Raw genomic sequence first — 26,076 nt, 5'->3', positions numbered from 1 at the left:
AGGAGATAGAGGCCAGGAGCTTCCTCGATGTGGTAATGCGGGGTTAACTGCACGTAGGATGGTCTTCCTAAGATGGTGAATGAAGGTGGGGAGCAAGACGGTGGTGAGAATGAGGTCTACCTGGGAAGGTCTGAATGGCCATGGAACATTCATGGCCACAGACTGAAGCCCAGGAAAGAGGTGTCTCGGAGCGGATGAGAAGGGTTGAGGATTATCAGTGCGCAATGGGAGCTGAAGTCATGGGGCCGATGGGACTACCCAGGGAAGGCAGATCAAATACAAAGCCAGGGGATCAGAGGGAGTCGTTAGAACAATAATACTATTAAAGGGTTCTCAAAGGGTTGTAACACCAACTCGTCCTTAAACCTCCAAGACTTAAGACCTTGTGGAACTGAGAATGTGACTGTGCACCTGAGTACACAAGTAAAAGGACAAAGCATCTGTAAACGGGTACATGCCTGTCACCAAAGATGACTCTGGCCACACTCATGGCTTTGGTCACAGTCCTTATTGTGCTTCTGATTTCTAATTATGGGCTGAAGCTCCTAAGGCTAAAAATAAAAAATAAAAACTCACACAAAGCTGGCTACCATGAACTTGCCCACTGCTCCTGGGAGACCAACCTCTCCTCCAGCCCAAATTAGTTACATTGTCATTGCTTGATTCCTCCTCCAGTTTCAGAAGCTGATCACATTTTGTTTTCCACCATCTCCCTTTATTCCTCCCTTTGCCAGTTGCTAAGCACTCCCTTGTTGCTAAGTGGGATACGAGCACTTAATTTACTCCATTCTTTTTTCTCGTACCAGATTTTAGAAATTGCAGATCCTGTTTAATCAATGTGTAAATGCAATGCTTTTGATGTATTTTTCCTAAGAGCAATATTTTGATCATTCTTAATGATACTTAATGAAGTCACCGCATGATTTCTGATTGTACCTAATTGAAGCTTGTGACTTGCATTTCAATATTATCATCTTACAGCTTTAGGTCTATGAGATGAAATTTTTCCAGGGCCCCAAAATATTAGAAAATGTAAAGAAGGGATGCTTTATTTTAAATCAAAAAATTATTCCAGAATAGATGTGTGTGCATGTGAATGTATATACATAGATATATATGAACTTAAATGGAAACTGAGACAAATTTCTCCAAATGAGTCTCATATGTTGATGATAAAGGGAGCAACCTCTTTGATAAAGAAGAATATTAACCACTAGTTTCAGGTCTTATAAAATAATCTAAAGGCCCTTGATATTAATACTTTTATATGAAACCCATACTGAACTACTTAAGGAATCCAACATGCAAGCTAATGTGAAACGAGGTCCCCCTAAAACTGAGTTCCTCTGCTGAGGTTATGACTAACCTCTCTCTCCAAAATATTATTCTGTTTTCTTTTCCAACACCTGTTCCCTTTGAGATTGAAGAATATCAAAGAAAAGGGGGGATTGAAACTGAGCAAGACCCTGGTACAAAAGCCTTTCCGAGTGCCCTTGTTTCTTGTTTGTAGGAAAAAAGATTTTGGCCTCCTAGACCTGCCCTGAGGTTCAAAGGACAGATTTAAATAGTTACTAACTAGAGGAGTGAGGGGATGCAGAAACAAAGAAAAGGCATCAAGAAACAACAGTGCAGTGATGGGGCAGGGTCCAGGTTCTTCCTCAAATTATGTACTTACAATCTGATACAGATCTTCGAGTTCTTCTACAGGAACTAAGGTCCCCACCCCGGTAGAAGATGGTTACTTCAGGCTGAGCACAAGTGCCTGGACCTCCGACTGGTTGGAACCAAGAGGCTGATGACTTGGAACACTACCAATTAACCTCACCATCAACCAACCAGAGGAAGGTCACACATCTTACCAAGTTTTGCCTATAAAAACTCTTCTTCCAAAACCATCAGGATTTTGGGTCTTTTGAGATGAGCCACCCATTCTCCTTGGTTGGCCCTTGCAATCAACCTTTGTCTGCTCCAAACTCCGACGCCTCAGTTTGTTTGGCCTCACTGTGTGTCGGACATGGGAACTTGGGTTCAACAATAAATCTTGGCCCTTGAAAATGTAATAGATTGGGTATTTAGTTTTCTCGAAGCCTCTTCCAGAGACCCAGTCTCAATGTGATTGTGTGCCTGGGAGCCATGATACCAAAATTTGAACTAGCCCCAAACTTAATCTCAGTCTTTTAATTTTGCTTCTCTTTCATCAAAATGAGTCCATCGTGTGCCCCATTACCCCCTCCCTGGGTCTTTTTCTTTGCTTCAGGACAGTGGGTGGTAATGGCTCAATCAGAGGCAATAACCCCTGCTAATATGTTAACTAGCTAATATATGACTCCTCCTAGGAAAACACATTAGCCTTGACCCAGATTTTTTTTAAAAAGAAGAAGAAGAAAAAGAGCTGTAGATGCCCCAGATGCCCTTAAGGGATAATACCATTACAGCAGCTTAACCCCACAGCAGGCCAGTGGGGGGGCTACTTAAGGGCAGCTTTTAACATCTTTGCTATCATATGGTTGTCTCCATGTTGGGTCAATTGTAGAAATAAATAGCAATTGTGATGCTGACAGAAATCAGTTCCACTGGTTTCTTCTAATACCTCTCTCAGGGATTTCCATGAAGATCCATAAAACACATTTAAAGCATAGATTGTGTATAACATCTTTGTAAAAGTAGAGAGACCACCAGAATAAAATACTTCTATCGTCAGCATCACTTTCTTTTCTTCTTCATGCTTTTCCTAGAAATTAAGGGTTTATAAAGACATTTCTAATGAATATTCATTTTTTTAGTCACCAGGTAAGAATGTTGGTCATTCTCCCTATATTATAATAAATAAGGAAATGATAATTTCCATACTGAATAATAATTTCAATTGAATGAAGTTCAAAATTTAGCCAATGTGAAAGTTCAAACTCAAATTCAAGACTTTCAGTTCCAAGGCTGGGGCTTCTATCTGTTTATACAAGTGTTTTCCATCTTACTCCTCAGAGAGTTTGGTGGAAGCCAGGTACAACTAGTGCGTACATGGAATCTGTCTACTGAAAAAAGTGCACAGTCTAAAAGTTCAGTATCATGTCTCATATGGCAGATTACTGAGGACTTAATCCAAGGACACAGCCTCTCCGAAAACTCTGAGGGACTGTTCCAAAGAGGTAAAAGAGGAGCCAGGATTTACAGGAGTTTGGGGAAAAAAAAAAAAAAAAAACTCAGGTAGTGGAACATCAAAAGATTACTGCTAATTAAAGAAAAACACAAACATCTCAAGTTAATGAATTTAGCACTTTTCTATGTATGGGAAGATGCAAACGTCTGGGCTTAATGAAATCATTCCTTGATATCCACTTTAACTGTGTAGGGCTAGTGTCCTCTTTTTCTCCATCCAGAATCCCTTCAGCGCACACCATGGGGGCGGCCTCGGTGACTGCTGGCTTGGTGGTCACAACATCCTTTGCTTACTGATAGGGTGACATTCTTTGTCCACACATCATACTGATAGGTTGTGCTTAGTGTCTGGAGCACTGACTCCCACCCTCACTTCCTTCCAGCCTCTGTCCTCCAAACTCCCAAGGGAAAGACACTAATTCTATTGAGGCAAAAGGAGTCCACACAAGAGCGGTAAATATTTTTCCAGCTGCTGGAAGAGGTGGTTAGACACTGAAGTGGCAGTAACTGTAGTAATATAGTGTGACTATTGTCACCCTGGTCACTGCTTGGATACACATCTGTGGATTAGGTTAAGATTCTACTGAAAAATGCATCTCAACTTCCAAACTGTCTCACCTATGGATGCTAGACAAATGGCCTGGTTGAGTCTTAGAAACTGCCTGCATAAAATAGTGTCCTTATCATCCAGGCACTCAGAAGACAGATTTGGAGACAACATACAAAAAGATCAGATACAATCCAGGGCAAATACTCTCGATAGCAGGCATTGTAAAAATTCAGGAAAGGAAGGGAACGCTTACCACACTGAAGGCATTATTTTTTCCCAAGTTATTTACATGGGTAATCTTGTTTATAATCTCAGTAAAGACAGGAAGCAGGTACTTTTATTATCCTTGTTTTACAAAGGAGGAAGCTGGGACTTAGAAGATAAGCTGATGGCCCAAGTCACACAGTTAAGTGACCAAGGCAAAATCTGAATTTAGACATCGACCTTCTGAACACAGACTGTGTATTCATCCTCCCTCACCTTGGCCCACATTCACTTGGATTAAGAGCTGGAATCCAACTGGGAGGAGAGAAGGAGGAACATGTGTTAAAAATTCTTATCATCTCCCATGGGGGAATGACATACCATCATTTTAACTGCAGTAGAACTAAGTCCTCATATTTCTTGAGTGGATACAAAGAGTTTATCCACTGGCCATTACCGATTTAGAAGCAATTCTCCAATGGGCTGTGTTGGTTAATATTTGTCTCAGCTCCATAGACAATCATTTTGAGCTCCTGAAGCTTTAATTTGCATCATCTGGAGAGTTTGTTAAACAGAAGTTCTGACTGGGTGGGTCTGAGGTGGAGCCCGAGAGTCTGCATTTCTAAGAAGCCTCAAGTGATGCTGCTACTAATGGTCCACGGATCGCTTTCAGTATCAAGGTTGTAGGACACATAACTGTTCTTACAGGTAGATGATGGAAAGCCAGTAGAAGAGTGAACTCGAACCATTTTGATTATGACAGCTTTGAATGACTTAATGAAGATTTCAAACCACCTTAAATACCTCAATAATGTGCTCAAACTGAAAACAGAACGTTTAATTGAGAAGACTGTATAAAGGACTGTTCAGTGCATCACTTAAAAAACAACACATCAGTGAAAAAGCTGACTGATTAGCAGACTTTCTCAAAGTCTCTTAGCCTGTGAGTGGTCCAGCTGGGATCTAAACCCATTTTGATCAGACTCCAGAGAAAATTATCATACTGACTGTGTAATTTCTCTCTGAACGTGTCCAGATTAGGGCATGTGTACAAGCTTTACTATAGGACACGGAAGGTTATTTGACCAGGGCTAAAAGCATGTGAGAGGAGAAATCAGGACTAATGCCAAGAAAAAAGAATAAACAAAAAATAAAATAAAATAACAGTTCTGTTGAGCCCTTACACTCACACTTATCCGACTACATCAGGAGTTTTATATTTACTTATGAGTCACAGTTTAGGTACAACATTCACAATAAGAAATACGTTCAGATAAGAGGAAGTCATTTTAGAGGGTCTGTTTGGGAATATGTCATAGGAGCTCTTGAAAGGACCAGTGATATTCAGAGTGGAGGAAGAAAGTATTTACCAAGGGATGTGAGAACAAACTTACTGATAATATAGTTTAATGGTAGACAGTGAAACAGGAAGTAGAAATATTCTATGCAACTCCAGAGAATACCATTAGAACGAATGCATGGAGATTGTAGCAAAGCAATTTCCACTGAATCTGAAATATCACCATTGGAAATACTCAACTGGAGGCCCATCAAAACTTTTTCAATAACCATGCAGTTGAGATCCACATCCTATGTGAGAGCTGGGATCGAATGACCTGCAGAGATTCACCTCTAAGTCTTCGTGTATAAATACTATGAACTTAGGAATCATATGGCCAAGTCTTTCCACAATATTGTACTCAAGTTCAGCAGCCGAATGAAATTAAAAAAATAATAATAATTCCGTTATTTAGTTACATGTCTTGAAGGATGTCAGAGCAGATCGAATTTACGACCCCCCTGGAAAAAAATGTAAAAATAATTCCCCTCACCTCCAGTCTTTTATACTCTGTAACTATTAAATCATATCCCACATGTCCTAAACCACAGACATTTCCGCTCCAGACCAGCCACAGATGGAATTTGCTTTCCCTCCCTCTAACCTCCTTCCAGGAAGAAAGAGCTCTTCCTTTTCAGAAGGAGGAAAAAGAGGAAGTGCATCAGAGAAGGTGAAAACAAAGTTTCCTTTAACTGGATAAAAGGAAAAGGAGGTATCGGTTCTGACTCTTCGTAGGAGTCCAGAGGTCAAGATTTGGAAAGTCTTTGTTCTGGTTTGCTCCAACTGGCGTCCAGCTCGGACGGCTGTGTGTTTCTGTCTGTGGGGAGGAAGGGTGTTGTCCGACAGGTTAGGAGGAGGAGCATGTGGAGAGCTGATTTGTTCCCTCTCAGATTTATGGGACAAAACCCACCACTATCACTAACAAAATACAATCTTCATTCCCGTCAACTCTACCACCTTACACACTGTCTGAAAAACAGACGAAATAGCGATCTAAAATCCTGGAACTGTCAAATCGCCATCCATTCTTTCAGGATCTGACTCACTTCTTTGGGGACGTTGGTCATCATTTGATGACCACGGAATTTCTCCCTGGCTATAAAAGAGAATCTGCAATGACTGTGACCATTAAAAAAAAAATCAATATTTCAGTCAATTTGCTGAGTACTTACTATGTGCTCAGTCATCTAACTGGTGCCCTGAGAGGTTGCAAGAGAGAGAGAAGACTTGGTCTCCTGTGGGCTGCGTTTTGTGTTCAACACTAGCTTTGCAGAGTTAAATTCCAATTCTAAGCCCTTGAAAGTGTGCATGTGTTTGCATGGGATTGTATCTGTATGTGTGAGTATGTTTGTGTAGGTGGAATGGTATTAACGAAACAAAGGTAGAACCACATTACAAAGTTCTTTTTTTTTTAATACCTTTCTGCAAGACATCTCTTTCAGGGTTTGAATGAGAGGCACTAGTTCTGAGAATCTCTTTGTTTCTTTCACAAGAAGCTTCCGTATTTTTTTGTAAGAATAATAATGTCTAATAAACTGTGGCAGATTCCTCCATCACATACAACTCTTTGGCAATGTACCAACATGTGCATCTCAGCAGAAGCTGGGGTAGTGCCTTTTGTAACGACTCTATTGATGGTGGCTAATGCACTATCACCCAAGCATCATATAGACCGTGACAGATACACCTACCGTATACCTAATGCTGATCAGGTACTGCACACTGTAAGGAAAATGGCTCATAAAAATCCCAGATGTCTTTTTTGTCCCCTTGCCACTCTCTTTCTCTCCACGTGTTTGTTCACAGCATCACTGTGCTATGTAAATAACTGCACTGGGGCATGTGATGGATGGCTGAGCAGATGGATAGACACCCCTGTCATTTTTGTTGATAGTTCTGTGGACAATTCCCTTGAACAATGAAAAGTAGAAGTTTAGATGGTCCAATGAACAAAAATTGCATGCCAAATTTAAAAGAAAAATGAAGACAATGGAAAACAAATAACATTCCTGAGACCGAATTTGTTAGGCTCCCTGAGACAGCTCGTGACAGAGTGGAGGATACTGGATTGGGAGTTGGAACACCTGAGTTCTCATCCTTGATGGCTACCAAGTACTGGTGTGGCCTGGGGCAAGTTGCTTAAGTTTTCTGATTTCCAGACGTAGGGTGGGGTTTGTGTTAGTCTCTAAATCCACTTCTGGCTTTCATATTTTTTTTAAGCATTCATTGATTTTTTTTTTTTCAAGTAGTGCCCTTTATGGTGTGGAGAATATGGAAAGATAAAGGGAATCATCCTTGCTTCACATGAAATCAAATTCATGAGATAAAGTATAAATCCAGGAGTCACAAAATATGTAAGCAAAGGCTTTTGCTTGAGTCCAGGCAGTATAATGAGTGACCATTGAGGTACCAGACAGTCATGAACCTGGTAGAAATCTGTGTGGAAGAGCTTGACGAGAATAATTCCAATGTGCCAAGTTTGTGGCTCCGTCTAGTCTGACTACAGGGGGAGCCCGTGAGAGGGTTCCCTGCCTCTGCTCTGGACCCCCAACCTCTCTGTGAAGTCTCATTCTCCACAAAGTAATTCTCTTTCTTCCTTCCCATACCACGTACCCTAATCGCCAAAACACCTGCCTGATAACTAGTCATTTATTCTTTGTCATGGAGGTTAGGAACACTATTCCTAGCCCTAATTTTTTTAAGAATTTATTTTTTTAAGGGAGTTTTAGGTTTACAGCAAAATTGAGAGGACAATGCAGAGATTTCTCTTGCTCCCACACAAGCATCGCCTCCCCCAATATTAATATCACTCACCAAAACAGTACCTTTTTTACCAAAGAGCCTACATTGGCATGTCATCATCACCCCAAGTCCATAGCTCACCTAGGATTCACTCTTGGTGTTGAACGCTCTCTGGGTTGGACAAACGTGTAATGACATATATCTGTCACCCTAATATCATACAGAGTATTTTCACTGTCCTAAAAATCCTCTCTGCTTCACTTATCCATGTCTTTCCCTGAATCCCACCATAGGCAACCACTTATCTTTTTGTCTCCAGAGTTTTGTTTTTTCCAGACGGTTGTATAGGTGGGAGCTTACAGTATGTAGTCTTTTCAGATTGGTTTCTACTACTTAGTAATACACATTTAAGCCATGTCTTTTCATGGCTTTATAGCTCATTTGTTTTCAGTGCTGAATAATATTCCGTTGCCTGGATGTACCATAGTCTATTTATCTATTCACACACTGAAGGACATCATGATAGTCCAGCCTTATTTTAAAGGGTGAAAGTTTAGACTTTAGCAAAGGATTGGGGATGTGACTTGGGAGCAATGATGCACCGAAATTCTGCAAATCACAGAGTGGAATCAATAGGCTACCTTTTTAAAATCATTATAATCCCTACTATTAGGGAATAACTTCTTTGATGGCAAATGTTTGGGTGCAAAATCAAATCCTGTCCAGAGTTTCAGTTCTTCCTCAGGTTGAACTGTTTATCTGCAGAGGCTTCTAACTTAGACATAGCTTATCAGGTAGTGGCGTTCTGGAAGTCTCGTCCTGAAGAACCGGAACCACTGTGAGGCCTTCAGCGTAGCTCTAGGAGACATGTGATGGTTCCCTTTGGGTCAAAATCTGATGGAAGCTCTCTCTCAGGACTGATCAGAATTTTAGGCGACTGTGGCAGTTAGTTAATAAAGCTATATTGTTCCTGACAATTTTTGTTCACCTCCTTTTTCCTCGTGGCTAGGAAAGTCACCTAAAGCCCCTCTCTTCCAGCATTGTATTCTGGTATGAGAGGATATTTGTTTCCCCTCCTGTTCTGTTTCTAAATTATGTCTGGCATGGTTAGGAGAGAACACATACTGATAGCATCCTTCTTTTATGGTGAAACTTTAGAGAAGCTTTTTTTTTTTTTTAAATATACCTTTTAAAATTAAATTTCTTTCCTAGTTCTTAAGCTTTTGTCTCCATCTCTCCCTCCCCTCTCTCCCCACACATCTGCACACATCACAAGTACACAAACACTTTCACTTTTAATCAAAGCCTCATCCCTTTCTTTGGGATGCTTTTATGGTAACTTTTATCTGTCTTCATGCCACAAAAACGTATTCAGTCTGCACTTCTGTTAATTAATGTATTTATTCAATAGATCAACTTAACAATCAGGAGACACTGGGCATCCATTAAGCACAAAACACTCTGCCAGATGCCATAGTCTCTGAATGTATCACATTTCATTTCTTCAAGACTATATGTTTACTTTGGACAGACCAGTGTACATATAAGGGCAATAAATCAATTTTCTTGGTTATCAAGAATTCTCATTGGCCTTCCCTCTGTAGATCCTCAAAATTGTTGGGTGGTTATTATTATCAGCGCCTTTACTTTAAGGTTAATATAATGAAGCTCAGAGAAGTTAAACAGATACATGGGGAGGATGGACCAGAGCTCAATCCCTTGTCTGTTGAGACCAAAGTTTAAGTTAATTCTACTGCTCATGTTGCTTCCTGGAAAATAATAAACAACAACAAAAAATCATACCAACCGACAGCCTGTAATTAAGCTCCGACTGAGGGACGGTCAATGAGTACTCTAAGAGCTCAGGGAAGAGAGACACCGCTGGAGGTGTGAGGGCTCAGGGAAAGCCTCCTGAACCCACAGGAAATCAAATAAAGCATCACATGCCAATATCACCAGGCAGGGGAAACTTTTTCAAAAGAAGAGAGTGTAATACAAATATTGATGCATGAGACTTTCTTGAGGAATAATGAATACCTAATGTCAGTTGGGACTTTTCCTCTGTCCAGGGAGCATTCCAAAAGTCTTCCCAGAACGATCACCTTCCCACAGACAAGAGGTCTAAGGAAATAACTCATTCAGCGGTTCACAGCAGAGCAAGGGTTTAAGCTCAGAGAGCCTGGATCCAGAACCTGTGCCCTGGTCAACTACGGCCGGGCCACACCACTTCAATGGTCGGTGGGGTGGGATATGCACACATATGCAAAGGGATCTAGAGCGCAGCCTCAGCTTACATGTTCTCACTTTTACATTCCGCCTTTATTTGTGGCGTTTGGTTATCTCTCCTTGCGTTGGGTCTGATGTAAGGCAGTGATTGGGCAGCTTTTGAAACCATTTACCCATCACGCTTACATGTTGCGGTGCATGTATTTCTTTTGAGAATCCTGTAACAGAGGAAAAATCAGATATTATCTCCATTTTAATAGAAAGTAGAGGAAAATGGCATATCCAGGGCTCATGCAGTACCAACTCCATCCTCTGCATTTTCCTTCCTCTCATGCCTTGCGAGGTGGCCGAGCACAGTCTACTGGGAGCTGTCACCATCTCTGCCATTTCTCAGTCTCCCTTCTGTCTCCACGTCTGCCTGCTACGTGGCCCTCTCAGCCTGTGGCATACCTAAAAGAGGACTGGGCTGCATTCGCTTACATTGTAACTCTGAGTGAGGCAGAATGAGAGCAGATGAGGGAAAAGGAAACTTTAATTTCCAGAAGGCTCATTTGCCAGCAGCCATTGGACCTGAGAGATTCAGTGGCCCCAAAATTCTTCCAGAAGGCCAAGCCACTGCATCCCATGACAGCCATCCCACTGGACAGGGGACGGACCCTGCAGGAAGCTGCAGACAAAAAAAAAAAAAAAAAAAAAAAAAAATCTATTACTTAGGAACAAACTAAGCCGCACGCCTAAGCTTTTGACTTGTTATCAACTCTGTTGGCTATTTCCCCTGCAGAACGTCGTGTTTCAATTAAAAACAGGAAAGAAAGAGCGAGAAAGGGGATAAAAAGAAAGCAACCTTAGGAGAGTTCAAGCAGTAATAAGCTTTTACCCTATTAGCAGGTCTAATTTTCAGCAACTTTATCACCTCCACAATCTGTCAGGGCTGTTTTTCTTTCCTTTCTTCTCTCGGAGCAATTATAGGAAAGCGGTCTGGAAGGGGAGGCAGGCCTGGCTGAAGCGTCCCTGAAGGCCGAGGCTCCGCGTTCGGGGCAAGCCCCAGGTGCCCGGAACCGGGCGGGGGTTTCCATCTTCATGCTCATTACGGTGCGATCCTCTTTCAAGCAGAAATGCCCGCCAAGCCCCAAGGACGCACATCCCATCATGAAGACAAATGTCCCCGGCAAGTGAGTTCAAACTGTGGAGTTCGTTTTGCTGGGGAACTTTATTGCCTTCTAATTGGAGTGACATTTGGTCAGTCTTGCTACATCCGGAATCAAACCAGAGACTTGGAGGTAAAAGCTGCTCTATTTCCGGCCCCTTCCAGGACGGATTCGTTGAGCTGGGATGGATCACATTCCTTTTGTATATTTTATTTCTTTATTAAAGTGTATGTATACACATACACTTTATACACATATATACATATATATAATTTTTTTTTACTGGAGATGCTGGAGATGGAACCCAGGACCTCGTGCACGCTAAGCATGCACTCTACCTCTACTTCCCTTCCTCATTCTTTTTTGATAATTCTCATCCTCCCAGCCTGTTTCTGAGGTGGTGACTCTCACCAGAGCGATCCCTGCTAAAGGAAGGCATTCAAATTCCTTTGCTTTTCCTTTGAGAGACAGTAACAGGAAGAAAAGAACACAGGCATTTGCCTTGGTGACCAGTCTTCTAGGGAGTTCAAGTCACAACAGTTCAGTTACCTGGAAATAAATATGTAGCGTTTTTCCTTGCTCTTGGAATCCTTGTATTTTTGTGGGGTTCCAGCACCAGAGGGTCCAGGCCATAAAGCCCCTGATAGACCCAGAAGCTTAGGTGAAGAGAAATCAGAGGATTAGACTGGGGAAGAGGGGGCACATTGCATTCCTGTGGCTGGCAGGTTGGCACTGGGGCTCCCAGGTCGCCGCCCTTACGGCTCCCAGGTGGCAGGCGTTGTCTCTAGACTCACCCTACATTTCACAGGATGACCTGGGCAGCAAGTCTCTGATCTGCGAGGCCAGCTCTGCCTCAGAGCCTTCACACTGGATTTGTCTGGGCCCACCCTTGAGTCCACAAGGAACAGGATTCTTTGGTCTCCAAGGTCGGTCAGACACGCCCAATGGACAACGTATAAGACAGTAACATAGACGTTACCCACTCAGCTCGTAAATGTCCGGATTATGAAGCAACAGCCTCTTTCCTTAATGTCCTTAGCGTATTAACCATTACTTTAAATTCCTGGGCTAATAATGCCAATATCCCTGCTGTGTCTCAGTCTGATTGCTTGCTCTGTCTCTACCAACTGTATTTTTTTTTTTTTTGGGCCTTTCAGTATGATGTCCAATTTTTTTGTTGAAAGCTGGACACAACATACTGGGTAAATGGAAGTGCTGGAAATAGGCCTTCGGTGACGGGGTGGTGAGGTGTCGGGGGGGAAGAGGAGGCATTCTAGAGTCCTCCGCTGGGTCTCAGTCTTGTCGGGAGCCTGTGCCCCTGGGCTGTGACCTTCACAAATGCGTCTCTGTTTTGTTTTGCTTTGCTTTGTTTTCACTTTTTTAGGTGGGACCACCATATGGCTAAAGTCAATGGAGTCACTCCCTTCTGCCAAGTCGGTTAGGCTCTGATAAAATGTCTTTAAGTTCGACTCAAGCAAATAGTTGTCTTGAGGGCAGGCCTTGTTAAGGACAGAAAGTTCTGGCGGATGTCAGGATGGCTACCGGTCCTTTTCTCCTGCAGGTAGAATGAGGGACTTTTCCTCCCATTTCCACTGAGAGAGCCTGCTAGATCTCATGGAAGGAAGCAGAAGCCCTTCTGGAAAGCTCACAGATGCGTCCCCCTAGCCCAGGGCTTTCCCGCTCAGCCTTGTCTGTATCGAGCCTCCAGGAATGCCTCAATTACAGTTTCAGTTTCCCTGCTTTGGTACCAGATCCCATGGAGCTCCGGGCTCATGGTTCCTGCTCTGGTAAGGTGTCGTTCTTTCTATCTGCCTGTCTTTCCACAGTTTGGGGAAAAGCTGCTTGCCCTGTTTCCTCTGTTCTCTGACAGATCTAAGAAAAGTTGTTGATTTTCAGTTTGCTCAGCTTTTTACTTGTTATAGGAAGAGTGATAACTTCCAGGTCCTTCTCCTGCCGGAGTAGAAACTGCAAGTAGATATGTCAGTATTCATGCTGGTTTAGTCCTCCAGTATCCCTGCGTGATTTTGCCTAGTATGGTTAAAATTTTCCATCCCATATGGGTGGCGCTGGACTCCCGATAATTACGCACTTGTATTTGTTTCTCACTTTTTTCTGTATTGCCGGCTCCAGAAGTTTTTTCACTCATGACCTGAATGATCCCAGGTATCCATATGACTGAGTAAAGTCAAGCATATTTGAAGGTGCACGGAGGAGGGGAGATGCCCAGTGAGGCTCATATCACTCTCATGCAACGTGAAGAATTATGTTATCAGGTATCTTAGCATTACCATCAGAGTAATCGGTACCATTATCAGAGCACTCAACCTACATGGTGTAGACCTTTGACTGGAAGGCTCTCTGTGGGTTTAAACACTTGAGTCCAGATGTGGCCAAATTAAGTGTCTATGGAGTCCAAGCAGATGAAGATTGGAAGTCATCCAGGGTCCCTCTGGGAGGATACAAGGATGCACTCATGCCCTAGCCTGAAAAGGGCAATGCTCCTCAGCTCCAGGGGCAATTGTTTTGAAAGAAGACAGACCAACCTTTGCTAGGTGGTCAGGCACGAGCCCTGGTGGAGCCCCCATTGTGCATCCTCTCTTTTAAGGCACTATAACGAAGATATAGGTACTTTCTTCACTCTGCTGCTCTTTGCAGACCAATTTATTTCTCCATATTGAAAATAGCTAAGTCAGTAACCCTTGATTCTTAAGTATAGGACTTAAGATGGGCCGTGTTTACCTGATTCGCAATCCCATTGGCAAAGAATCACGCTACTACATTACTGTTCACTAACCAGTTGTGCATTCTGGGTAGTGTGCAAATGTTTATTGAAAAAGTCCTACAGGGCAACCATTGACTCACATTGTCTTTCTTCCATTCTTACTCTTTCCATTCCCTTATCCCTTCCTTATATAGCAGGTTTAAGATTAGAGATAAAATGTGGTCCTTTATTAAATACTTCATGCATATTCGTGCAGTAGAATATTACACAGCTGTAAAAAATGGGGGAGGTTTTATGTATCCTGAAATGGAACAATCTCCAAGATACAATGTCAAAAGGGGAAAAAAGTAGATGGCAATAAATATTTGAAATTTTCATTAAAATGGAAAGGAAATACATATTTTTTGCTTTTTGTAGACATTAAGAATCACTCAAAGAATACAGAAATTGATAAAACTGTTGCTCTGGGCAGGGGAATTGTGACGGTAAGAGGAAGGTTGTTTTTTTTTTTTTTAATTTGTATACATTTAAACCCTCAGTTAGATTTATTGCCAATTATGCTAATAAATTGGCCAAGGCAAGGTATCTTTTATAAAATAATCTATCAGAGATTATTATGATCACTGACTTAGATAATATTAAGGAAGACACAGAAAGACATACTGGAAGCACTTTTCTCCTGACCCAAGCAAACTCATATGTTTCTAAAACTCAATAAATAAAAAGAAAATTAGCAGTATGCAAATTACTTCAGAAGAAAAGCTCTCCACGGCACAGGCAGCTTTTGTTTGCAAGAAGTAAGCATCGTAAACTGTGAAGCAAATCCCAAATTGAATTTTCTTGGTCCCCAAAACGTATTCCGGTTGACCTGCTGGTGAGAGACCAGGGGAGCCACAGCAGAAATCACTTAATTATTCATAAATTCTTCTTCTTTAAAAAAGTTGTTGTGGCTGTTGTTTTAAACACAAGAGTGGAGACGAACTCCAGAGCTCAGAAACAATTTTCATGCAAAACCAAGCGGCTCAGAATTGAAATAAAGACCTAGATGGGAACCCTGAACAGAACAACGTAAATACTCACATCTGGTATAAATAAACAACAAGATACATTGTTTCACGATTAATGCCCAGCTCATGAATAACTGCACACAATGGAGATAGAAATATTTAATCTTGGGTTGTAGAACATAATTAGGAATTATTAAACAAAGTCAGAATACAGTCGAGACTTCTCAGAAGGCACCAGCCCTGGGTGCAGTCTGTGTCTGGAACCAGTTTTGCCCAACATCAGATGTTTTCCATTTTTAATTTTTTTTTAAGGGAAAACAATCAAGAGAAGCTACAACCATAGTGTTTCATTAACTAGTTCATGAGAGTCTCCCACTCACTCTCTTTTCCTGCTTCCTTCTGGGAGTTTAATGCACTGTGAGAAGATAAATATCTGCCTTTTAATGATGATCACACCATATTAAAATGTTTCACCCCGTTACCGATAATGCATGAGATTATGAAAAATGAAAAAAAAAAAAATCCTGTTGTCTCCTCCCTGCTAATGCTGTTTCTTTAACTTTTGCATTTCCCCAGATTAGACAGCAAAACAACAGTAGTGAATTTACTGGATTTCTGTTTGTTCCACTTTGGTTTTGCACACAGATGAGATCCGTACTAGTTTTATTAAGTATTTTCTTTGTAGATCAATAATTGTAATTTTGCTTCATTAAACTTGACTGGACATGTCACTGCCGCCTATTTACTCAACTAGGGTAGAATCGGGTAGAAGTAAGACAAATTGCCGGGGTTCATTACAATAACAGAGGCTGGCCGATCGTGAGGCGTGGGGAGGGACAGATCCACCACCACAGCACCAGGACACACGCAATTTTGTGTGGTCACTGACACACAGGGACAATCACTGCTCGAAAAATCAAGAGAGTGTTTTTTGTTTTGTTTTTTTTTCTGATTTTACTTTTTAAGGACTGCTCTGAATCAGAAGAGAGTGGAAACTTCATGCAGACTTTATTTTTAAATTTTAGGAGTAAAGATGTTGAGAAGCAGCCAGGCTGAAGGATAACCAGGTAGACAAGTAGAAAAGAGCTCTGTGATGACATGGAATAGACCCAAACAGCGTGATTCTCACCTTGGCTTTCTTTGCTAGATGATGGAAAGCAGAGACAGGGCTTTGTCTGCAGAGAGAATTGTGTCCTGCTCGGACTTTCTGTCTGAATAACCTTTCTAGGCTGATTTAGCTCCTTCTTAGAGACCAAACTGATAAGGATGCTGGATCTCTTCCTCCTGGCTTTTCCTCTGCTCCCCTGCCAGCAACTTCACTCGTATTTGTTTTGAAAATTAGCCATTTAACAGGGCATTGCCTTTCCTGGCTATCAGTTCTGCTGACCTATGCGGGAAGCTGGAATTGGCCTGTAAATGTGCCCCTCTAACAGGCCTGTTATTGCATTATTCCTTTATGGGGACCCCCATGTAATTACACCAAACGTTGTTATAAATCCCACAGGATGCCACCTCTCGGCTGAAGTCTAGAGGACACTTTGAGTGTCTAATCTCCCTCATCTGCCATTAGCACGACTCCACATTCTTTCCAGTGTATCAGAGGACATGCTGAGCGGGGGGACAAGGACTACATGACCCAAATGGAGAGTGAGTGATTTGACAAGAAGTCAACCAGCGCTGCGAGCAAAGCTAACTACCATCAGAACACTTCCTCCACAACAAAGGGTGAATCAAAACCCTATTCCCCTAGCATATGAATTAGAAGAACAATTGTCTGATTATGATTAAAAAAAAGAGCATTACATTTTATGTTCAGCCATAATTGGTATTTATGACAATTTATGTAAACAGTAATGAAGCCTATGTGATTTTTGCGGGGAAATTGCATTATGACACCAATGATCGTTACTGTTAATTTTCCTGAAGATGATGGCAATCAGCAGACACAGTTTCATTGTAAATAGGTTAATTTAAAATTCAAACATGGCTGGTATTTCAAAATGAGTTCACATTTGATTTCTGAAAGCTTTGGCCCAGACTTTTTTCTGCATCAAGATTAAAATGCATGGATGATATATGTCAACATGTACAACTTCGTTCTTCAGGATTGTGTGTATGTAAACGTGTGAGATATATACATGTTATATATGTGTGTGTTCATCTTACATACTATACATGCTTCTGAGTTCGGTTCTGTTTCTGTGCTACAGAAATATGTTTCAAAAACTTACCACGAATGTAATGGTGAAATACAGTTATCACAAACTCATTTGCTAGCTTTGTAAGATAAGCGAGGAGTGGCATACCGGTATATTGTATTATTTCTAATGTGTATTTGACAATTACCGAATCAAATTTTTAACAAGATATAAAAACATGAATCTATCTCTCTTTATTGACTCAGGGCTTCTGGCTACTTACTCAGTTAAATTGATGTTCTGCCAGCACATATTTTTAGACCACATCAACCAGTTAATATATATTTTTTTTCTTATTTAGATATATGCTCCCTAGAATTTAGATCAATTCCTGCCAACTTGTCCAAGCAAAGCGAAAATGTCTAATTTTCACTTTGGGCACTTTTTTAAAAGTGACTACCTCAATTTTCTTGCATACGTATATATATACACACACACACATGCACACACACATATATGTGCTATATGAGACCACAACAAATGTCATCGCAAAAAGAATTATAAAGAAGAGAAGAAACATTTTAAAGGCTGGCTTGTGTCTACTTACCAGTATTTAAGTAACATAATGTATTTTTGCAACTTTTGTAACTGTAATAATATGAAAGCTGAACTAATGTAAGCTACTAATTTTTCTTAAAAAATAAAATATTATGAACTATGACAGTGCATTGGTGCCATCCGTTTTATTGACAGTAGAAATGAACCATGCCTCCAGATACTTTCTGTCTGTCTCTTTCTCTTTCATTTTAAGAGCAATTTCTGGGCGGTCAACCAATTGCTCATAGTTTGTTATGCTAATGAGACAAAATGTAATCATGAATATTCAAACTGTATTATGATTTTGATTCTATTAATCCTACCAGTTTGATCTTGAAAATTTCATTCTTTGTAGAGAAGTTAGGCCCATCTTTATATGTGGCACTTTTAATTAAAATGCCATTTGAAAAAGAATCTACTCAGATAGTTTTACCCTGGACCACTCATTTAAAGGAATGGGACTTGGAAAACATATTGGATAAGTAAATACCTGGAAATCTGGAACAAAAGCTTTCAAATTAGATATGTATAGCCCTGAACTCATTATGCCTTGTGTTGAGTGTAACAAAACATCAGTAATTTTATATGAACTTAAAGTAGAGTTATACAAACAGGAAATATGCATACAGCTACATTTTAGTATACATACTTTGTCATCTCAGCCAATTACACGTGATTCCCTGAAGAGAGGGAAATACAGGGCGCTTAAGAGGCTTGTTCACGTGTCTTCTATGTTTTCGTCTGAACGCTCACTTGAAACTTATCCCTTCATTCAATAACTCTTGTTAGCACACGTGTAGTAGACAGCTCCAATGTTTGAAGGGGGAAATTATGGGGAAAAAAATTAAAATTAGGAATAATTATGTCCCTTTATAAAATATTCTGCAAATTAGATGAAGACCATTATTGGAATTCCTTCCCTTAGCAGGTACCCCTCCTATGAGAGTTTATATTGAGAATTGCTGCTCTAAAATAGAATCAAAATGATACAGTTCTGCTGCTGAATAAATTTGTTTTAACTGTTTTTATTTATTTCATCAGCAATTTTCTGCAGATGAAGCCGAATTCCTGTTTAGTTCGTGGGTGATCCTGTGTACAGGCCTTCCATTTCACCACAGATAGAATGTATCTCCTGAATCCAGATGAGCTCCTCCGTCAGAAAGAGTGAGTTGCTTAACAAAAGGCTGTCACCGTGTTTTAAAAACTGAATCACTACAAGAAAATAAAACAAACTAAAGCGTAGGATCCTATTACTGAGGATTCAGTAGCATTGAGCCTTCATTCTTCGTATGAATGGTGAGGATCTCTGGTTACCCCTTCACAGAACTGTTTCACAATAAAATCTCGGGATTCTTTAACTTTTCAAACCTTTTTAATCCCACATGCCACAGGGGTCAACTATTCATGAAACCTAGTGAAGGGCCATCAGAGTGAATAGCGTTTAACGCTAATTGATTTAGGACTAATGTAGTCAAACAAATGGTGGTTTATTACTAAAAGGAAAGAGGTTCAGCCAAACTGACTAGTCTGTTAAGTAAAGATGAGTTACTTTGGAGTAGGAATATTCACTTCAAATTGATCATTGAAAGGAAGAAAGGAAGAAAGAAAAAGAAAGGAAGAAAGAAAGGAAGAAAGAAAGAGGAAAGAAAGAAAGAAAGAAAGAAAGAAAGAAAGAAAGAAAGAAAGAAAGAAAGAAAGAAAGAAAGAAAGAAAGAAAGAAAGAAAGAAAGAAAGAGAAAGAAAGAGAGAAATGTTTCAAAAATGTTTGCTGAATAATACGGTTGATGAATGACACACCTGTTAATGGTTTCAGCTCATGATAGAGCTTTTTAAAATCGTATATTTTGGTAAAAAGAAATAACATGCCACCAGTTACCTGTATCCTCAGCTTCTTAAGGATTCTTGAGGATAAATGGTTTGGAGGTAGCGTGCAGGCAGGACTACTGGTCTCTTCCACAGATCATGTCCACACTATCGAGCTGATCCACTGGTTAGTCCTACTCCTAATTACTAGGAGATACGCAAACCTTATGTTCTCTGTTCTAAGCGGGGAGATGCCGGGCAGAATGATTTACCTCTGGAGTTTTTGATCTAAGGAAAGGCAGGGAGAGTCTAATTCCCTTTGTTAGTATCTGTCTTTCATCACTCACGGCTGATGAGAAAGAAAGAAAATCGCAAAGAGCATTCTTCTAAGAGGAAAAAGAATCTGGCGACAAAGATGACAGTTACAATTCTTTACCATTTAAGGGGCAACCTTTGGAGGATGACTCCCTCATTCTAAACATGCAGGCGTTGCTTTTTTCTTTTATACTCTATTAAAAATTGTGCATGAAGCCACTCAGAGGAGATGGGGACCAAGGGTCAACAGAACAGCTAGAGAGGTGACAAATAGCGATTCATTTCACTGTTTGTTTTCTAGATGATGGCTGCCTCTTTTCCCCCGTGCTCCATGTTTCTGGGGAGCTGCACAATGAGTTCCATGTCCTTTTAAATAGGGGCAGAGCTGCCACCGTGTAAACTAATAAATAGCACAATTGAGGTTTTCTTGGGCATGAAATACAATGGATTCCTCTCAGTCACTTTATTCTTTCTCACAATTATTTTTTCTGCAGAGAAAAAAGAAGTTCTTTTGTGACTTTATTCTGACATTTATGGATTAATTTTTTTAAACCAGTATTTCTTCTCTGTATCTTTCATAAAGTACAAATATGGACCAAATTTGTCTTGTTTGCTGCATGAGATTCAGATCCTTCTGCCTTAAGAAAATGTCTAAAGCTAGACCTTTGTTTAGTAATCAGAGTATTTCTGGTGCATTGCCTTCATATTTAAAAAACTTTTTTTTTGAGTGAAAAAAGACATGAGGAATGTCCAAACTGAACATATTCTAGAGATTTCTGTAGAATCAACTCAATCAAGATGCCAAATATACCTCAAAAATGAAACAGAATTCTACCTGATCAATACACTAATTTCAGTTGTCTTTACAATTAATATCTCTCAGTCCATTCAAACAGATATTTGGAGATCTGTATCGACAGCCAAGATTTTCTGAAAACCCACAAGGGAAAAACAACAGCGTGCCAACGTGTGTTAATTGCAGTCATATTGACACAGTCTACACGCCAGAATTTCTAAGACAGTGACAAGTCAAATATTAGAATGTCAAATCCAAGTGATATTGATTTAATCAGAGAATATTCCTCCAAAAATGCTAATCATCTTCTTTTTATCCCCTCCAATCAAATTCTCGTGTATTTTCTAGCTCCTTTTCTCAAATAGCCCTATTATAACACACACTGGTTTTAAGACTCACATAGTTCTCAGTATATTGATTTAAGATTTTTTTTGCCTGCTTCTTTTACATCCTTTCTTACCCAATTTCAATTCCGTGTTCTACCATTATAATCATGGGATGGTCTCTCTTTCCATAACGCCCTGCAGTAGATTGCTTAAAAGCTTAAAATATTTGCTGACTCTGCCAGGATGATGATTGTATTTTACTTCCCCTCCTCCTTGTCTTTTGGCCAATACATGGAAACCAAAGTGGCCTATAGCAGATCTGAGTAGAACCACAAACACATACACACACACACACACACACACACACATATATGGTGTTGCATTGTACACATTTCTTCTCAGCTACTGAAGCATCTGCTTATTGGTATATAAATTGATACCAGGAGAGGTATCCCCTTGTGCTTACTGTAATAGAATACCAAAAAGCTATGCTCTTGCTCTTAGGACATGGTAGCAAAGGTAAGGAAACACGTATTGAAGATACAAAAGTGGTTACGAAATAGTAAAACTTACGATGAAATTGTCATCTGTGATAACTTGGAAGCCGTGATCCTGGGCTGGAGATAAACTGATTCCAGGACCTGGAATGTAATTAGCATGCTCTGCTTTCTGTCAGTATAGATTAAGTTTGCATTCTCTGAAACTTAATAGAAATGTAATCATACAAAAAAGACTTTTTTAAATCTGGTTTCTTTTACTCAATTCTTTTGAGATTCACTTACGTGGTGTGTATATCAATAACCATTTTTCATTACTGAGTAGTATTTCATTGTATGGACATGACCACTTTTGTTTATCTAGTGATCTGTTGTTTTCTGTTTTTGTCTATTAAAAATAAAGCAACTATAAAATAAATAAATGAAATAAAATAAAGCTGTTATAAACATTCATACATAAGACTTTGGATGCATATATATTTTTTTTAATTCTTGAGTAAATACCTAAGAGTGGAATGGCTGGATCATATGACAGATGCAGGTGTAGCTTATTAAGAAACTGCCAGACTATTTTTAGACTGGTCATAGTAGTTGCACAATTTTGCATTCCCTCTATAAGAATGTCAGAGCAGTAGTTCCTCAATATTCTCATCAACAGTTCATTTATAAACATTTATTTTAGCCTTTCTTTGTAGGCATTCCAGGAGGTGTGCAGTGATTCTTAATTGTATTGTTAATTGTATTATTAGTGTAATGGCCAATGATATTGAGGATATGTCTTCTTTGGAGCAACATTTATTCAAGTAGTTTGAGCTTTTATTTATTGGGTTATTTGTATTCTTGTTTTTTTCCTTTTGATAGGTCTTATATTCTGAATATAAGTCCTTTTTTTGGATATATGCTTGCAAATGTTCCCTCCCCACCTAGGACTTGTCTTTTCATTCTTCCAACAGTGTCTTCAAAGAGCAGAAGTTACTAATTTTTATGAATCTAAATGTATCAGTGTTTTGTTTTTTGTGTCATTCTTTTGGTGTCATAGCTAAGAAATCTCAGCCTAACCCATGGGTGGAAAGAAGTTTTTTTCTAGGAGTTTTATAGTTTATATTTACTTTTAGATCTATGATTGACATTGAGTTAATTTTTAGTCTGTGATGCAAGATGTGGATTAAAGTTCATTATTTTTTGTCTTAATACCCAGTTGCTTCAACATCATTTGTTGAGAGAAGTAGCCATTGTTCACTGAGTTGCCTTTGCAGTATGGCCAAAATTCCATTCTTGTGTGTGAGTGGGTCTATTTGTAGACTCTGTTTTATTCAATTGTTCTATTTTTCTATCTTGCTACCAATAAAACATTCCATTTATTACTGTAGCTTTATAGTAAGCCTTGAAATCCAGTACTGTTAGCCCTCCAATCTTGTTCTATTTTTGTTTTGTTTTGTTTTGTTTTTTTCAAATTTGCTTTGGCTATTCTGGACTTTTAATTTTTACATGTGTTTTAGAAACAGTTTTTCAGTTTCTTCAGAAAAAATGTCACTGAGATTTTGATTGGCATTGTGTTGAATTTATAGATCAATTTGAGAAGACTGACATCAAAACAATTTAGAGACTTGGCAATCCATGAGCAATATATAGTATATCTCTCCAATAATTGAGGACTTTTCAAAATTTTGTTAGTAAATTTTTCAAGTTTTCAGTGTATCATTTTCCAGGTATTTTATCAGATTTATTCCTAATATTTTATATTTTGATGCTAGTATAAATGGTATTTTTATTTTAATTTATTTCTTGATTGCTAAAATGCAGAAATAAACAAATTTTGTATATTAATCTTAGTTCCTATAATTTTGCTAATTGCAGTCATTAGCTCTGGTAACTCTTATGTAGTAATATTAGATTTTCCATGTAGATATGTAGTTTCTGCAAAAAAAGACATTTTTATTTCTTCCTTTCTGATCTGGATGCCTTTTCTTTCTTTTTCTTTCCTTATTTCACTGATCACAACTTTGCTACATATTGATTAGTTGTGGTGAAAGCAGACATATTTTTCTTGTTCTTGACCATTGGAGGAAACTTTAGTCTTTGAAAATGCATTACTCTTTAGAGGGCATGTGTCTGTCAACATTAAGTGTAAGGTAAGATGTAGGTTTTCATTTTCTTTCATTTTCACTTTCTTCAGTTCCTCCAGAGAGTTTTTATCATTAATGAATGTTGAATTATATTTTTCTTTGTTTTGTTTTGTTTGCAGGTGGGTAATTAGGTTTATTTATTTGTGTAATGGAGATGATGGGGACTGAACCCAGAACCACTGAGCAATATCTTCAACCCCCTGTTTTTTTTTTTTTTTGGTTTGTTAATTTTATGAATTAAGTTGAATGATTTTTCAAGTGGCAAGTCCTGAACCCCTGGAATAAACCATGCTTGTTAGTGCTATATTATCATTTTCATGCATTTTTTATTTTGATTTGCTAAAATTTTATTTAGAATTTTCTCATATATGATTCACAGGGGATATTGCTCTGTATTTTATTTCACTTGTAATATCTTTGCCTGGCTTTGTTACCAGGGTAATGCTAGTCTTATAGAGTAAGTTGGTAATTATTTCCTTCTCTTTATTTCTCTGGTAGCTTGTGTAGAATTGACATTTTATCTTCCTTAAATGTTTGGTAGAGATTGCTAATGAAGACTAGGCTTAAGGCGTCTATGTGGCATAGTTTTAAACTACAAATTCAACTTATTTTATGGAAATAGAAGTATTCAGTTTTAGCCTCCTTTTCTGTTTTTCTGAGTTAGTTTGGTATTATATGTCTCTCAAGAAATGTATTCATTTCATCTACATTGTTGACTATATTGGCTTAAAATTGCTCATCATATTTCCTGTCCTTTTAATCATGCTATAATGACTGTTTTATTTCTGTCTACAAGAAACACTAGAATGATTATTGATGTTCTATCTCTCACTCCTGGTATTGTTAATCTATGTCTTTGCTAATTTTTTCCCGATTACTCTGACTAGAGGTGTATCACATTTATTGATTCTTTTCAAAGAATCAGCCTGTGGTTTCATTGATTTTTTTTTCAATTGTTTTTCTGGTTTCTAATTTACATTTCAGTTCTGATTTTTATTATTTCCTTTGTTCTGTTTCTTTTTAATTTACTCTTCTTTTTTGTTTGTTTGTTTCTTAAGGGGGGAGCTGAGCTCATTCATTTGAGACTTAGATTTTGATCTAATATAGTCCTTTAGTGCCACACATTTTCAACTGTTTTAAAAGATGGGTTCGCTGACTATAGAATTCTAGGTTAAGAATGTTTCTTCCAGTACTTGAAAGATGTTTGTCTGTTTTCTCACTTTCCTTGCTTCTGAAGAGAAGACTCTGTCATCCTTTTCAGTGGTTCCTCTTTGCAAGAAGTGACTTTTTTGGGCTGCTTTTTAAGATTTGCTCTTTATAAGCAGTTTTGAACAATTTAATTATTCTATTTCTTAATGTAGTTTTCTTCATGTTTCTTTTGCTTGGGGTCCATTTAACTTGAATTTGTGGCTTTATATTTTTCAACAAATTGGGGGGGAATTTGGTCCATTATTTCTTCAAATTCTTCTTTTATTTCTCCCTCTCTTTTCTCTCTCTAGGGGACACCAATTACACGTATATTAGGCCATCGGAAGGTATCCTATAGGTGACTTGCTCTTTTTTCAGTTTTTGATGACTTTCCCATCTCTGTTTGATTTGTCACGTAGAGTTCATCACTTTAAGGACTTTTACTTCTGTTCTCTTGCTAATTACCACCTACCTTTCACACCTCAGATCCGGCTAATTTTCAGAGAGACATCCTCTGACCCTCCAATTTCAACCATTTTCCTCATTTGTAATGTCTTATTTCAATTTTCATGTTTATAACATAATATTTATCCGTTAAAGTGGTAACATAGGCTATTTCTTTACAAACAAATGTTCAAGGTATAATAGCTCAAAAGATAGAGATACTGCCTAAGCAGACTCTGATTTTGTTTCTTGGGTGGAACTCTTTCTACTGCTCATCCTGGCTCTTAAGTCTACACTCTGGGAGTTAAATCGTTGTGTGTAAATTTGCAATTTTGCAAAAAGTCCTCCCTAGAGGTGCACATCTTTCACACTCCACAAGTTTGATGGCCTAAGTTTATTGTTGTTATTTGTTTGTTTTGCTCTTTCCTAATGGCTGCAAACATTTTTTTTTTTTAATCTCCAGACCAGGTTCGTTGCTTCTTTGTTAATATCATTCACTCACAAAGTTGGTAATTTTCTGATCTATTTGCTTTTAGAGAGTTTTATGTTCCATTACGTGTTGGAAAACAATTCTGTATGAGAACATCACAACTCTGCACATCTTGCAAACAAAGGCATGGACCGCTTTTGCTCCTGGGCTGTTTTTTTGAGGATGTTTGTATAGCAAAGTGCCTTGGAAGTTAGTGGGGCCTTGGAGAGACTGCCTAGTTCTGAAGCAAAGAACAGTCTTACTAATAGGCTTAAGATAGAGA

Source organism: Camelus bactrianus, chromosome 24 (assembly GCF_048773025.1).
Source record: "Camelus bactrianus isolate YW-2024 breed Bactrian camel chromosome 24, ASM4877302v1, whole genome shotgun sequence".
Lineage (NCBI taxonomy): Eukaryota > Metazoa > Chordata > Mammalia > Artiodactyla > Camelidae > Camelus > Camelus bactrianus.
Note: the sequence above shows the minus strand (reverse complement) of the source record.